The 16,518-nt window shown below is 38.4% G+C and overlaps 1 pseudogene; it reads right to left on the reverse strand.

Annotated features, from left to right (window-relative positions):
• Positions 1-504: 504 nt before the first annotated feature.
• Positions 505-1,540, reverse strand: LOC136330028 (trafficking protein particle complex subunit 6B pseudogene; annotated as a pseudogene).
• Positions 1,541-16,518: the final 14,978 nt, after the last annotated feature.

The raw sequence follows: 16,518 nt of genomic DNA on the forward strand, positions 1-16,518 counted from the left end.
CCATTTGGTACCGGTCCGTAGAGAAAGAATAACTAACTTACATTATTTACATTTTATTTATATTTAAGTCTGAACGATGTTTTATTTTTAAAAAATGACCAGATTCCCTGTTACGTCCATCTAAGCCTCACTCTTGACGCTTGTTTCGGTCACGTGATACATTTATCTGTCCCACCCTAAAGGCCCGTCCATGAAAATATTTTCTGATATTAAACCAGTCCGTGGCCCAAAAAAGGTTGGGGACCATTGGTGTAGACAAATGAAACTTGAAATAGTAAGGATATACAAATATAATCAAATATTACTTGCAATAAGTGACACTATTAGAAAGTATATCTAAGCCACAATGTATTAGTATCTCTACAAAGATATCTTTTTTTTTAACAGAGACAGAGAGTCAGAGAGAGGGATAGATAGGGACAGACAGACAGTAACAGAGAGAGATGAAAAGCATCAATCATCAGTTTTTCGTTGCGACACCTTAGTTGTTCATTGATTGCTTTCTCAATCAATGAACATCGTAAATACATTTCCGATGGCTTTAGACCCCTGTGTTTTGGTCGTTCGACCCCCGCCGGAGTCGTGACCCACAGGTTGAGAACCGCTGCTCTAAGCAAATAAAAATGTTCAAAATAACGATCAGGTTTTTTCATTCTGAATAGTTTGAGTAAAGTATGTTATTGTATGTCTCTTTATCTGCTTTAACCTGGTCGACGTTACATTGATAAAATACAGCCTTACTCCTGCTTAAGGACTCATCTTTCAATATATAAATTAGCAAGTAGCTTATATCAGCATAAATGTCCAAGAATGTAATTAAATCATTGCTACTTGAAATATTTTACATGTGAATAACTTAACTCTTTACACTATTGAAGCCTTCTATTTCAGTATGTTCTATAACTTCTTTATCATCACAGGCAGGCATTGAAGACAAGTCAGCTGTTAGAATACTTTTTTTAAAATTAATTTTAATGGGGTGACATTGATAAATCAGGGTACATATGTTCAGAGAAAACATCTCTAGGTTATTTTGACATTTGATTAAGCTGCATTCCCATCACCCAAAGTCCAATTGTCTTCCATCACCTTCCAACTGGTTTTCTTTGTGCCCCTCCCCTCCCCCAACCCTCTCCCTCTTGTTAGAATACTATTTATCACCAAGTTTGATAAGTCACCTCTCATTAAGCCACATGCAAATACTAAATACTTAGATACATGTTCTAATTACTGTTTTCCTGCAGACCTCTGAGTTAGCAGATGAAATTTGTTGCCCTGATGATTTGTCCTTATATTGTCGATTTGTTTCTTCAATATTGTAGTCCAGAAATCTTTACAAAAGAACTTCATGATACCTAATTCATTCTTGAACCTTGGCGGTATCTTTTGTAAACCTTTCCAAAAATCCTTCTCCCACTCGAAACCCTATGTTTTCCAGCTTAGAAATAACGTCCTTTTTCCACCTCCCCTGGTCCGCGTACTTATACATTCCTGACATCATATCGCTATGGAGAAGCAAAAACAACGCCTGGTCCGCCATTTCCTGCTTACTCCTTCAAGCTCTGGTTTTCGGCTCCCGTTTGGGCCGGGCGATCTGGGCTGCACCGCAGGTTTTAGTCCGCAGTCTGTCCCTCGTTGCTAGGAGACCGAGGAATTCACTCGGTTTCCGGAAGGCTGGGCCAGGAGTGAGCCCGGTACCCGGGCGAGCCCATCCCAAGGCTGCCAAGCCCAACGGCAGAACCTTACTAGCAAGGTCTTTATAGCAAGGATATAATAGAGAAATGATTGTATAGGCATAGGGAATAATCATCTAAACATTAACTATATTATCCATCACATTATTCTAAGCGTCCCTTATACAGTATAAAGATGCTGTGACAAACTTCATTTAGAATTTGGAATCAAGAAATATTCTTTTCAGACCACTGACCATGTGTTTATCAGATAATAAGAATACCCAGAGTTTCTTTGCCTTAATATTAGAAAGTTCAAACAAAAATTCATGCCTGATTATGGAATTATGTTAACTCCAATACTCAAATTTTAACTTTATGACATCCATTTTTTCTCTAGATTTTATCTTTTATAGCTTTATCAATTCTATTTCTGTGACTTTCACTGAAAACTACTTTAAATCCTTTCTGAAAGTAAGAAAGGTATACATTTTTAAAAACTTGCTGGAATTTTGTTAGTACTATAAAGAAAAGGGCCATATATTATTCACTCTTGTGTCCCTTGACACTTCTTTTAAATTCATTCTTAAATTTTGCTCGTACTTTAGCACACAGTAGGGATTTAACTATGAATGGTTCATACTATCATTTGAAGAATTGCTACACAATAGAAGTGGGATTCATTAACTCCAGGATTATTTACTGAGCACCTACTATGTCCCAGACACTGTCCAGAAGCCAGTAATACTGTGAAGAGAAGAGGGTCCTGGGACTGATAATTTAGTGGGAGGGGCAAACAATAAGTAAATAAGATACACATAAGCAAATAAGAATAAGATAAGCAAATAATAAACACATAAGCAAATAAGAGTGATAGAGGTATTGAGGAAATCACCTAATAACCAAGTGTAAATTAAAAAGGTTACCTCAGGATAATGTATATTTTCATACTACCATCCATAAAATGATTAAGTTGTCAATAAAGGGATATTGCCTATATTTGTCACTAATTCAATCACTGGGAGTATTTTTTTTTACAGTATCAAGGGAGTTTTGTTTAAGAATGTAGAAGCAGATAATGTTGAACATTATATTAGTAGAGCATACATAACATAGGTAATTATGTTATTAAATTTATTATGCAAACAACAGAATAGCCTGTTGACTTTCACTAAGGTAAACTTCTAGTTTTACCCCTTATGTTTCCTCTGCATTTTCCTAGATTTTTTTCACTGCAACCTTTTTCCAAAAGGAAACTGGGTCATAGGCAAAAAAACAAAACAAAAAAAACATGCATCACCAGCTAAGACAAATACTTAAGCATTAGTTTTTCTGACTTGAATTAGACAGGTGTGATATCATCAAGAGACCACTGTTTGCTTTTCTTCATGTAGTTGTATCATTCTCTGGTGGGTATTAATTACTTAATATAAAACTATATTATATATATAATATAACTATATAATATTAACTATATAATATAGTTTTTGAGAAGTAGATTTTTGGAGTGTCTAGCACAGGAACAAAATATGTAGTACTTTGTTATTTTCATTAAATTATCAACTTCACAAAGCATTATGTTAGTGCCTTTTGTCAGATTTAAACAAACATCTGGGCCCTGGCTGGTTGGCTCAGTGGTAGAGTGTCCACCCAGCATGTGGATGTCCCAGGTTCAATTCCCAGCCAGGGCACATAGAAAAGGTGACATCTGCATCTCCTCCCCTCTCCCTCCCCCTCCCCCTTATTTCTCTTTCTCTTTCTTCCCTTCCTGCAGCCAGTGGCTCTATTGGTTCAAGTGCATCAGCCCTGGCCGCTGAGGATGGCTCCATGGAGTCTCCACCTCAGGCATTAAAAACAGATTGGTTGGGAGCATGGCCCCAGATGGGCAAAGTGTCAGCCCCAGACAGAGGTTGCTGTGTGGATCCCAGAAGGGGTGCATGTGGGAGTCTGTCTCTATCTTCCTTCCTCTCACTTAAAAAAAAATCTTGAGAGATATGCAATTACAAAGTACAAATAATACTGACACTGCTAATAATAAATGTTAATACATTGTTCTGGAAAGTCTTTAATTTGAATTTTAAGAGGAAAACAAATTTCTCATGTAATTTAGCTTCTCTAACTGTGGCTATCCATTTGTATAATATATTTTGACTTCTACTCCATGTACATTTATTATCCATATAAAACTATTAAAAAGCCAACTGGAAAAGGTATAACAAGTTATTTAAATATAATTTTTTATCCAAAGGGACAAAAATTATTTGTTTCTAAGAGTGATATAAAATTGATAAAATAAATACTATAATTAAGAAAACAAATAGAAGAAATCCTTAGTTATTATAGGGTGCTTTAGAACTTAATCACATAAATAAGTATTGATAATATATTATAGAACATATAAGATAAAGTTGAAGATTAATGTTACTTCTGAAATCTATTCCCTTCTAACTATAGATGTTGCTGCTTCCTAAGGATACCTGTAATAAGTGGAAGGGTCTCAACAGAACAAAGACAAAGTCATGACAATGGGATTCATTGCAAACTCCAAAGCTCTGAGATTTCAGTATGAGAGGATGGGAGTGTTTGTCAGGAGAGTAAATTACACATGGCTGTCACATCAAGAATACTTATTATATCCTGACCTGTGGTGGCGCAGTGGTTAAAGTGTCGACCTGTAATGCTGAGGTTGCTGGTTCGAAACCCTGGGTTTGCCTGGTCAAGGCACATATGGGAGTTGATGCTTCCTGCTCCTCCCCTCTTCTCTCTCTCTCTCTCCAATAAAAATGAATAAATGAAAAAAATCTAAAAAAAAATACTTATTATATCAATACAACTGAAAAGGAGATGGGACCGAAGTCAGAACTTAATGGATTTGTAACCTGAGGGTAAGTATAAAGGAGGAAATCAAATGCTTATGAACTAAGAAGGGTATTCTGGAGTTTCCAAGTTTCTATCACATGAGCAATTATAACTGCTGTTTGGGCACAGAGAACAAAACTTCAAATATAAGGTAAGTGCTTAGCCAGCCTAGAAGACAGTCTTCAAAGTATTCTTTTTTTTTTAATTACTAGTTAATTTTATTTATTTTTTTAATTAAAAAAATTTAATTGATTTATTTTAGCAAGAGAGGAAGGGAGAGAAAGGGACAGGAACATCAATCTGTTCCTGTATGTGCCCTGACCGGAGATCAAACCAGCAACCTATGTTCTACCAGTAGATGCTCCAACCAACAGGGATATCCAGCCAGGGCTCCAGGGTAATCTTAACACTACTCCAAAATATCTTGAAAGGCTGCTACTCGTTGGCAAATTCAAGTTTGTAAATCTCTCCTACCCTAAATAAACTCTTTCTCTAAGATTGTTCATCTGATTGCTACTGAAAATGTGAATCTTTTCCTGAAGTTTCCATGGTAAACTGTTTACTGAATGGGCTGAACTCCCCTTTTACAACGCCATGAAATGTTATCACTGTTTAAGTCCTGCTACCATTTTTCTACCATTTCTTTCTAATCCCAGTAAGAAATTCTGAAGTGAAAAGAGCAATTATTGTATTTAATCTCATTGTACATTCTGAAATGATCAAATATGACTATAAATTAATCTATTAAAAACTGGCCAAAAAAAAAAAAAAAAAGGAAAAAAAAGGCTAATCTTTTCCACAACAATCTGAAACTTCCAAGTCTTAGCGAATCAGATCAATACTACATAATTAGCACATCTTATTACATATAAGCAACCTTATAAGTGTGTCTGATACATTAAATACATTTTATATCATTCCATTCATGAAGCTACATATGTGAAAGATTTCCTTATATTCAGTGTTGTGATATAGTTTTTTATATATACTGTCTTGACCCAGTTTCCAGGCCCTGACTAGAGGCCAGTCAGTTCCCTTTCTTGAGCAGCCGATTAAGCCCATAGCCCCAACCACCTTCCTGAAGGGGCTGGGATACTCCAGGCCACTGTACATTCAGCTTAACTGCTCCAGGGCTAGGTACCAGATGACTAAGAACAGTTTCTACATTACAAAGCCTGCTGAAATGATTCAAACTAGCTAATTCTAACCCTGCCTCATTCAGTTCCTTTCTGCAGAAACCAAAATAGAGGCACCTGCCCATTGTTCCCCTCTCGCCCTCTGCCTCTTGACCAACCCTGGTGCTTGACCTGAGTTGGCCTATGTGACATACTGTTTCTCTCCAGGGAACTGTGAGTTTAACAAACTGTAAAACTCCTCTGGTTTCTCTCTCTTGATCTACATCTGGCCTCATTCAAGGTAATATGGTTAAAACAAGTATCAATAATAGTTGTTTATAGGGTCTGTAGTTCTATCACAGACAACTATTTTCTGTTACTTTGGAGCTGCCAAAAATCAGCAAAAGCAACTGATATATTACCCTATGTACGGTTTTATTACAGCATAGTTCCAATAACGCATTGTTATTCAGAAAATACGCAGAACTGTAACTGCAAAATAACAAATTTATGTTGTTTTAAGATGCTAAGTTTTTTTTTTTTTTTCTGTATTTTTCTGAAGCCGGATACGGGGAGAGACAGCCAGACAGACTCCCGCATGCGCCCGACCAGGATCCACCCGGCACGCCCACCAGGGGGCGATGCTCTGCCCCTCCGGGGCCTCGCTCTGTTGCGACCAGAGTCACTCTAGCGCCTGGGGCAGAGGCCGAGGAGCCATCCCCAGCGCCTGGGCCATCTTTGCTCCAGTGGAGCCTCGGCTGCAGGAGAGGAAGAGAGAGACAGAGAGGAAGGAGAGGGGGAGGAGTGGAGAAGCAGATGGGCGCTTCTCCTGTGTGCCCTGGCCATGAATCGAACCCAGGACTTCTGCACGCCAGGCCGACGCTCTACCACTGAGCCATGCTAAGTTTTTAACAATCAAAAACAAATACACCATTTCATATGAAATTAAAAATTTAACAAAATTTTTCTTCAGAATTTACATTTATTTGGGGGATATATAACACTCAAACTACCTATCCACTCACCTCACCTTTGGAGAGTGAAGAGCTGAAGTGGATGACAGTTTATCTCTGCTTCAAGGTGTCAACCGATAGTCATTGGCATTAGTTGATTGCCAACAGTAATCTCTAATTTGGAGTGCGGAGAAGAAGGAAACTTTATTCAGTACAAAACAGCTTGACTGTGATACAGCACAGTTGTGAGATAGCTCTGGGGCCAAGCCCCTCTCTAGCTAGACACCTCTATTGTGCTCCATGCAGGTGCTGGCAGGTTTCATTCTGCTAATGTGAGACATCTTTAGTGTTTCAGCTCAGCCAGGGAAACATCTTGCTCCCAGAGCCAGATGGAAGCTGGCTTATATAGACAAAAGTCCCCACCCTGGGTCCCTGATTGGTTTGTCTTCATGCAAATAAGGACTCTAAATCTTCGCAGTTTGATTGGTCCAAAGGCACTATCCTGATTGGTCAAAATAGAGCTGCTCTGGTTGGTTGAAACTGCATAGCTCCAATTGGAAGGGGAAAGCCTCGGCCATATTGGCTGCAATAGAATTCCAGGAACTCCTTTATAAGGGCTGGCTCAGATGGCAGGAACACATTGCAAGCATGCAGTTCAGTACAGGAGGCAGGCATCTTAGAGCAGGCTTCTACCTGAAGTGTAGTTTGTGTGAAGGCCCCTTGTGTAGAAATGGCTACTAGGCTGTTTGTTGGTTGGTTTTGTTTTTTTAAAATTTGAGAAGAGTTAACCACCAGGAGACCTTCTTAGGACATACTTCTTTCTCAGGGTTCACAAAGGGAATAATGAAGATATCTAAGACATGAAGTATTCTTACACATGGGTAAAAAAAAAAAAGCAAAATATTAAATTCACAGTCGAAGGAGATTTCTGAAGCAGACTGAGATACATGATGCCAGCAAGATAAAAAAGACAAAAATCCTGCTCAAATAGTTTCAATATCTCTTTAGAGTTCAAACTTTAGCATAGGATTCCAGATCTTCCATGAATAAAGAAAGCATACAATGTGCCAAGACATTACTAATTCCTTATTTTCAAGCAGGCAACATGGTCTAGCAGATGAATGTAGGATTTGGAGACATGGGATTTGAATTCAAGTCTGTACTGCAATACTTAACAGCATTGCTACCTTAATTAATAAACTAGATTTTGCTTCAGTTATCTCCCAATGCATCTATTTGAGGTATATGCATGCTTTTCACATCAGAATATTCACTTCCTGAATATATCCAGGTTTCCCATCTTTGGTCATCACTTACCTAGTTGTGCTCTTCTAGAATGTTTTTCACTCACTGTTTTGCCTGTTGAAAGCTTGCCTGTTTTTCAAGGTTTAGTAAAAATGCCACCTTCTTTATATAGCTATCACATATTTCACCTGTTGGAATGAATTTTGCTTCCCCTCTCCTACTTTGGTTGTTTGTAGTTTATGTATAGCACCATAAGCCTATCTCCTACATGTAAATGTATCACAAAATCACATAGAGTCAGAACTGGAACCTGAAAGATATTAAAAGTCTCAGAAGAAATTTGGTCACATTAGTCCTTTCTTAATTTCAATTGGCTTCTACCCAAGTCATCACAAATAAACATACAATCTAAAAACTGGAGTTTTTCAAGAACATGAATAGCCTCAGCAATCTTGAAAAAGAAGAATAAAGTGGGTGGTATCACACTTCCTGATATCAAGTTTTACTACAAGGCCATTGTACTCAAAACAGCCTGGTACTGGCATAAGAACAGACATATAGATCAATGGAACAGAACAGTGAACCCAGAAATAAACCCACACTTGTATGGACAACTGATATTTGACAAAGGAGGTAAGAGCATACAATGGAGTAAAGAAAGCCTCTTCAACAAATGGTGGGAAAATTGGGCAGCTACCTGCAAAAAAATGAAACTAGACCACCAACTTACACCATGCCCAAAAATAAACTCAAAATGGATAAAGGACTTAAATGTAAATCATGAAACCATAAGTATCCTAGAAGAAAACCTAGGCAGTAAGCTCACCGACATCTATCGCAGCAATATCTTTGCTGAATTATCTCCACAGGCAAATGAAATAAAAGTCAGGATAAACAAATGGGACTATATCAAACTAAAAAGCTTTTGCACAGCTGAAGACTATATGAACAGAATTAAAAGACAAACCACACAATGGGAGAACATATTCGACAATACATCTGATAAAGGATTAATAACCAAAATTTATAAAGAACTTGTAAATCTCAACACCAGGAAGACAAACAATCCAATCAAAAATGGGCACAAGAAATGAATAGACACTTCTCCAAAGAGGACATATAGATGGCCAATAGACAAATGAAAAAATGTTCAACATCACTAATCATTAGAGAAATGCAAATTAAAACCACAATGAGATACCACCTCATTCCAGTCAGAATGGTGCTCATTAACAAAACAACACACGATAGGTGCTGGCGAGGATGTGGAGAAAGGGGAACCCTCCTGCACTGCTAGTGGGAATGCAGACTGGTGCAGCCACTGTGAAAAACAGTATGGACATTCCTCAAAAAATTAGAAATGGAACTGCCCTTTGACCCAGCCATCCCACTTATAGGAATATATCCCAAGGACACCATATCACCGACTGAAAAAAAGAAATGCACCCCCATGTTTATGGCAGCATTGTTCACAAAAGCGAAGATCTGGAAACAGCCCAAGTGTCCATCAGTGGACGAGTGGATTAAAAAGCAATGGTACATATATACAATGGAATACTATGGTGCTATTAAAAAGAAGGAAATATTACCTTTTGCAACAATATGGAGGGACCTGGAAACTATTATGTTGAGTGAAATAAGCCAGGCAGAGAAAGAAAAATATCATATGACCTCACTCATTTGAGGAATCCAAAAAACAATGTGAACAGAGGAATGGATTTGAGGCAGAGGAGAGATCAAAGGGAACAAAGGAAAAGAGGACAGAGGGAAAGGGGATGATAGGATGGGATAAACCTGAAGGGAAGAGGGGTGCTATAGGGAGGGGGGCAAGGGAGATGTTGAGGGGAATAGGGGGAGGGGGTTGCATTCGAGGTGACCCTAGAATCTATGTAAACACAATTAATTAAATTTAAAAAATTAAGGTAAAAAATAAAAACTGGGGTTTTGCTACGTGGGCTCACCTTCAATACAAGTTCTTTAAGTTTCACTTCCAACCAGAATGCCTATGCTTAAGCTCCCTCTCTTTAAGGAAATATAGGAGCTCCTGCTCCTGGAAGATGCTTTCTTCTACTATATTGTAAAGTCTTTCAGAGCTAGGAGCAGAACGCCCTTACTGTACTCCCTATTTGCTATACTCAAGGAAAAACAAAAGCAAACCAAAAAAAACCCTTTAAGAATCAGGAAGAGGCACCTGACCAGGCGGTGGCGCAGTGGATAGAGCATCGAACTGGGATGCAGAGGACCCAAGTTCGAGACCCTGAGGTCGCCAGCTTGAGCGCGGGCTCATCTGGTTTGAGCAAAAAGCCTACGAGCTTGAACCCAAGGTCGCTGGGCCCAACAAGGGGTTACTCGGTCTGCTGAAGGCCTGCGGTCAAGGCACATATGAGAAAGCAAACAATGAACAACTAAGGTGTTGCAACGCGCAATGAAAAACTGATGATTGATGCTTCTCATCTCTCTCCGTCCCTGTCTATCCCTCTTTCTGACTCACTCTCTGTCTGTAAAAAAAAAAGAAAGAAAGAAAGAAAGAATCAGGAAGAGGCAACTGGGCATGGCACTTTGAAAGGCAAAGTTAATAGTATACTAGGGCTTTGCAATGTAGCTCAAGGTCGGTAGAGACAGATGCTCTTTTAGCATAAAAATATCTAAGAATTATGTTAGTAAAGAATATGAATGTAATATGCATGCCAAATGAGGGCTATTGATAAAAGATTAATCTTCACAGTGAGAAATATCTGATTTTTAAAATATCCAATAGCAATCAACAGTATATAAACAAAAGGGAATGGGAAGAAAAAACTTGCAGTTTAATCTGCTCTTTATTCAGCAGAGGAAAAAGGCAAGAGAGATGGAAAGAAGGCACCATAGTGTGACTGAGGCATGATTTCCTAGACATAAATCTAGGTTAAAGAGGTAAACCTGGAAGAGAGGGGACGAGGGAAGTTTGGGGGTGTCTTAGGTTGTGGAAGAAATGAACCAGGAGTTAAAATGTGCCAGCCACAGGAAGAGGTGAGAAGGTATTTAAGGAAGAAAAAGGTCCCTGAGGGGTATTTTTTAACAGTAGAGGGAATGGCCAGGAGTGCTCCCCCAGACACATGCTTTGTACAAAAGGAGCTGAATTTAGGGGGACCCAGATCAACTTTTCATCTTTCTCATGCATATTTGGCATGATTTGGATTTTAACACTGTGAAATGAGTGCAGAACTAATTGAACCTTGTTTGGGCTTCCTTATTTGTTCAATCATAACAGAAGGGAGCATCTTCATTCCCTTTTCCAATCAGTGTATATAGCACCTTTGGAGTAGGTGAAAGGGAAAAAAAGATCATCTGTCCTGGAGCTCATCTGGCCTGCTTATTCTGCAAATATTCTTCTGTTTTCTAAAATGTACATGGGTAAAGAAAAGATTGCCAGCATATTTGTGGTGGAAGCTACATTATGTTTAATGTAATGAAAAAGAAATAGTCATAGGCATTCCAAAACTATTTTATATATTTTTTCAACAGAGAAATAATCTGTTGCCAGAAAGAAGACTTGTTACAACCTCACTGTGATATTCCTTCATACTCTGCTTAATCCCATATTTAAAGGAGTCCCTGTTATGTGCAGTACCTTCACACATAAATTGATAGAAACTTCAGGGAGAGGAAAAAGTACTTGGAAACTTCATTTCTCTCTCAAGGTGTATAAGGAAGTCTCAGGTAACAATATTCCCCATTACAGTTCTTTTATATTACACATAGAGAAATAATGTCTCCAGAAACTTTTCTCTATCAACCTGACACGTATTTTAATGCAATGACATAAGCTTATATAATGAAAATTGTAGAATTTTTTAACTTTCAAAAATATAGCCTATGCCTGGCCAGGTGGTGGTGCAGTGGACAGAGCATCGGACTGGGATGCAGAAGGACCCAGGTACGAGACCCCCGAGGTCACCAGCTTGAGCACTGGCTCATCTGGTTTGAGCAAAGCTCACCAGCTTGGACCCAGGGTCGCTGGCTCCAGCAAGGAGTTACTCCGTCTGCTGAAGGCCCGCGGTCAAGGCACATATGAGAAAGCAATCAATGAACAACGAAGGTGTCACAACGAAAAACTAATGATTGATGCTTCTCATCTCTCTCTGTTCCTGTCTGTCTGTCCCTATCTATCCCTCTCTCTCTCTTTCTGTCTCTGAAAAAACAAAACAAAACAAAACAAAAAAACCCCAAAACCCTGAGGTCACCAAGTTGAGCGCAGGTTCATCCAGCTTGAGTGTGGGGTCGCTGGCTTGAGCGTAGGATCATAGACATGACCCCACTGGTTGCTGGCTTTAGCCCAAGGTCGCTGGCTTGAGCAAGGGTCACTGGCTTGGCTGGAGCCCCCCAGTCAAGGCACATATGAGAAAGCAGTCAATGAACAACTAAGGTGTCACAACTATGAGTTGATGCTTCTCATCTCTCTCCCTTCTTGTCCATCCTTGTCTGTCCCTCTCTCTCTCTCTCTCTCTCTCTCACTAAAAAAAGAAAAAAGAAATAACATAAAAAATACTAACAATATGAAGAAAAACATTGTGATCTAAAGCTTATTAAATTTATTGTGGCAACATGACCTATGGAGCACTTCTTTCTTTTACTTAATGTACTTGAAGCAACAGGCTATGAAAGTTCAATTGTGATGGTAAGTATTCCATCTCATTAAGTAGTATGTAAAATTAACAATTAATTTTCTCATTTTGTTTATCTGGCATAAGACTGCTTGACCTTCAAGTTTTAAATCCATCAGAATAATTTATGCTTTACATTTGTGAAAGATGTTCCTGTGTTTCCCTCAATGCTGCAATTTTGTAGTTAAAAAAGAAAAAAGACTGTATTTATGGAAAGATCAGTTTTTTAGCTTTCAGTAATATATTCAACTTGAGAAAAGACTGTCATGAATTTACCAATGAAAGTAGTGATTACTCTTTTTCATATACTTGCTTTATTTGAATGTGATGTAATAACTCAAATGTGATTTTGACTAGAAATTCACAGCTCTAGATTTACATTTTTCTTCTTTCCAGAATGTTTTGCCCTAGATACCAGTCTTTTTTGTGATTCATTTCTGTCACTTATCAATTTAAATATGTCATATACAACTTTTGAATCATTTGTGACATCTTCCATTTGGATATAGGAACTCATTGTTTTGTAGATCTGGGAGAAATTCTTTCAAAATGTTCTGGAGATTCCATTATTTGACCACATGTAAATCTCATATTGTTTGCCAATTTAAATGAACATAGGAATTTTAGCTTTTTAAAAATAAATTCTGAAAGTGCTATTCTACTTTGCTTTTAAAAACAAATTAAATAACTTCCAAAATCTATTATTTATTTTATTTTAAAGATTTCTTGAAGTACTGTTTGTACAACTTTCTGTAATTTGGTGACTCTTTAATTTTGGTTGATTTTTTGTTTCACAAAAGTAGAGAAGAATAGAGAACTTTTACTTTCCCTTTTGGGTAAATTCTGGTAAGTGAATTTTTTGAGAATACGCGCCAAGTGTTTCTACCATTTATTAAACTACTTAAAAATCATAATCCTCCACAATATGCTTTAAATAAAACAATGTGGAGCTTTTCCCTTTTTATTTTCTGTTTAACACATAAAACATTTTTCGAATACAGTGATTTAAACAGCTCATATGGTTTCTATCTGAAATGCTAATGAATTATCTTTAAAAATCTTTAACATACTAAAACCATACCTATTTCATTTTTAGTGTGAAATGATTGTTTTCACTGTCCCAAAGAGAGTTGCTTGAACTTAATACTTAGATGCTTACTAAGTCTTTTTTATTCCCATGAGCTTTTCTCAATGCATTCACCAACATGTGTCAGATCACACTGTTAATATTTAAAGTATGTAGAATTGGTATTTTTTAACTGCCTTCTTTCTGAGTTAAAGTAATTTAAAATTCCTTTATATCATGTAATCTGATATTTTGTGTCAAACTTCTTATGGTTTCCAACTTATTTTTGCTAATAAAGTAGAACTGAGTTTATTTCTTCTTGTTTATCTTTTTAAAATAGATGCTTTTATGATTTCACTAATATTTTTTGTTTACCTTATAAATCATTCTTAAAATATTTCCAAATAAAAGTTTTTGTTGCCAATTATCGCCTTTGTTTCATATTTCCTGTTGAAACTTTTTACTTTTCTAATACTCATAAAATCATTTTCCTTTTTAACACTTTAATACATTAAATTCTTTGAGTTAGAGTCTCCTCTAAATTTGAAGATGGTAGCTGCCCAGTGTAAGTAGTTTAGTTCAGCACTGATATTAATTCCCTTTTCTTTGACCTGAAAAGCATAATACATTTTTTTTAATTTACCATTTTAAATGTACAGTTTGGTGACATTAAATATATTCTCATTGTTGTACAACCGTCATTACCATCCAAGAATTAAATTTATTTCCTGCAGTGGTAACTTGCTCACTAACACACTTTATATGGGCTTTCTTCCCTTGTCTCACTTCCTTACCATACTTTACAAGCAATCTCACACAGAACCAAATAAAGTTCTTTGTACCGTAATCCTTGACTTAGGGTCTTAGTTGTGGGAGAACCAAATTTAAGATAAAAAAGTTACTTTAAGTCATACATTGCTAATAAATAGCTTTTTAGAGGTCCATCTGACTCTACATTACTCAACTTTACTATGTTTGTACAACCTCCTAATTTGTTCTGAACTTTCTTTTTTTTATAAATAAATTTTTATTAATTTTAATGTGGTGACATCAATAAATCAGGGTACATATATTCAAAGAAAACATGTCCAGATTATCTTGTCATTCAATTTTGTTGCATACCCATCACCCAAAGTCAGATTGTCCTCTGTCACCTTCTATCTAGTTTTCTTTGTGCACTTCCCCCTCCCCCTTCCCGTCTCCCTCCTCCCCCCGCCCCCCCCCCCCCCCCCCCCCCCCCCCGTAACCACCACACTCTTCTCCATGTCTCTTAGCTCATTTTCTTTTTTTTCTCTGTGTTTTTCTGAAGCCAGAAACAGGGAGAGACAGTCAGACAGACTCCCGCTTGCGCCTGACCGGGATCCACCCGGCACGCCCACCAGGGGGCGATGCTCTGCCCCTCCGAGGCCTCGCTCTGTTGCGACCAGAGCCACTCTAGCGCCTGGGGCAGAGGCCGAGGAGCCATCCCCAGTGCCCGGGCCATCTTTGCTCCAGTGGAGCCTCAGCTGTGGGAGGGGAAGAGAGAGACAGAGAGGAAGGAGAGGGGGAGGGGTGGAGAAGCAGATGGGCGCTTCTCCTGTGTGCCCTGGCCAGGAATCGAACCCGGGACTTCTGCACACCAGGCCAATGCTCTACCACTGAGCCAACCGGCCAGGACTCTTAGTCTCATTTTTATGTCCCACCAATATATGGAATCATATATATTCTCATTGTTGTACAACCATCATTACCATCCAAGAATTAAATTTATTTAATTTAATTAAATTTTAAAGTTCTTGTTTTTTTCTGATTTACTTATTTCACTCCGTATAATGTTATCAAGATCTCACCATTTTGTTGTAAATGATCTGATGTCATCATTTCTTATGGCTGAGTAGTATACCATAATGTATATGTGCCACATCACCTTTATCCAGTCATATATATATATATATATATTTTTTTTTTTTTTACACTGATTAAAGTCTTTAAGCAAACTCTTGGTCAATACAACAAGAATCCATAAAAGAGTAGTGTCCTTAACATGTTCACCGAGTCCAAGTTGGCACAACACCATTCCAAATCCCTGAGAAGGCAACCCAACCCCAGTTCAGTTCGTTAGGAGCTGTCACAAGGAGCAGGAGTCCAGGAAAAGTCCACATCCAGGAAAAGTCTGCATGGCACGGGGATTGTTGTCACAATTTTATACTTTGCAGCTCATGTCCAAGTCCCAATGATCGCTGCTTCTAGCTGGTAATGATTCAGGTAGAATGGAAAGCCATCTGCAGCATGTGTGGAGATGGAGCTTCTGTTCTCCTCTGCCTGGAGAGATGAGACCAGGGTGCTTTCCCCTAGAGCTCTGCAACTGTGGTGTGGTAAAAAGAACCTTGGGATACACTAAGCTGGATGGCAAAGGTAAATTCACAATAAAAGTTGGCAAAAGGGGGAAAGAGAGCTTTAAATTAGGAGTGGGTCCCAGCTTGAAATATGAGTGGGGCATTGAGGTAGGAGGAATAAAGGAAACACTCTATATTAAACAAAGCAGCAGAAAATAGGACTATCAACACCCACAACAGAGATCTTTGAGGGAAGAATAAAAAACCTAACTATTCAGGCAAGACATAGTTAAGTGGCCCTTGTGCAAATGAGATCAGTTTACCTGCTTCTTGGAAGAAATACCCTAAGCTCATGTCGTAGATGGGGCCGACGGCGCTGGGCCCCTTCAGCCTTCAGTGGCAAACCCCAGCATTCTGGGCAAGGTTAGGTCATAGGTGGCTGGAGCAGGGCTGGAAGAGACTGAACCCTCCCTTAGAGGAGCGAGGGGGAAGCCTATCTTCCAGTGTCCCTGTTTCCTGACAGCAGAGGCATGTAAGCCTGGCAGGCTTTAGCTCAATGACCTTCCTTTTCACTATTGAAGCAGGACCCAGATGGCATCCTATGAGACCCCTTTGGGGTGTTGGAGCCTTTAAGGGCATATCCTAAAAT

Source organism: Saccopteryx bilineata, chromosome 3 (assembly GCF_036850765.1).
Source record: "Saccopteryx bilineata isolate mSacBil1 chromosome 3, mSacBil1_pri_phased_curated, whole genome shotgun sequence".
Taxonomy (NCBI): domain Eukaryota; kingdom Metazoa; phylum Chordata; class Mammalia; order Chiroptera; family Emballonuridae; genus Saccopteryx; species Saccopteryx bilineata.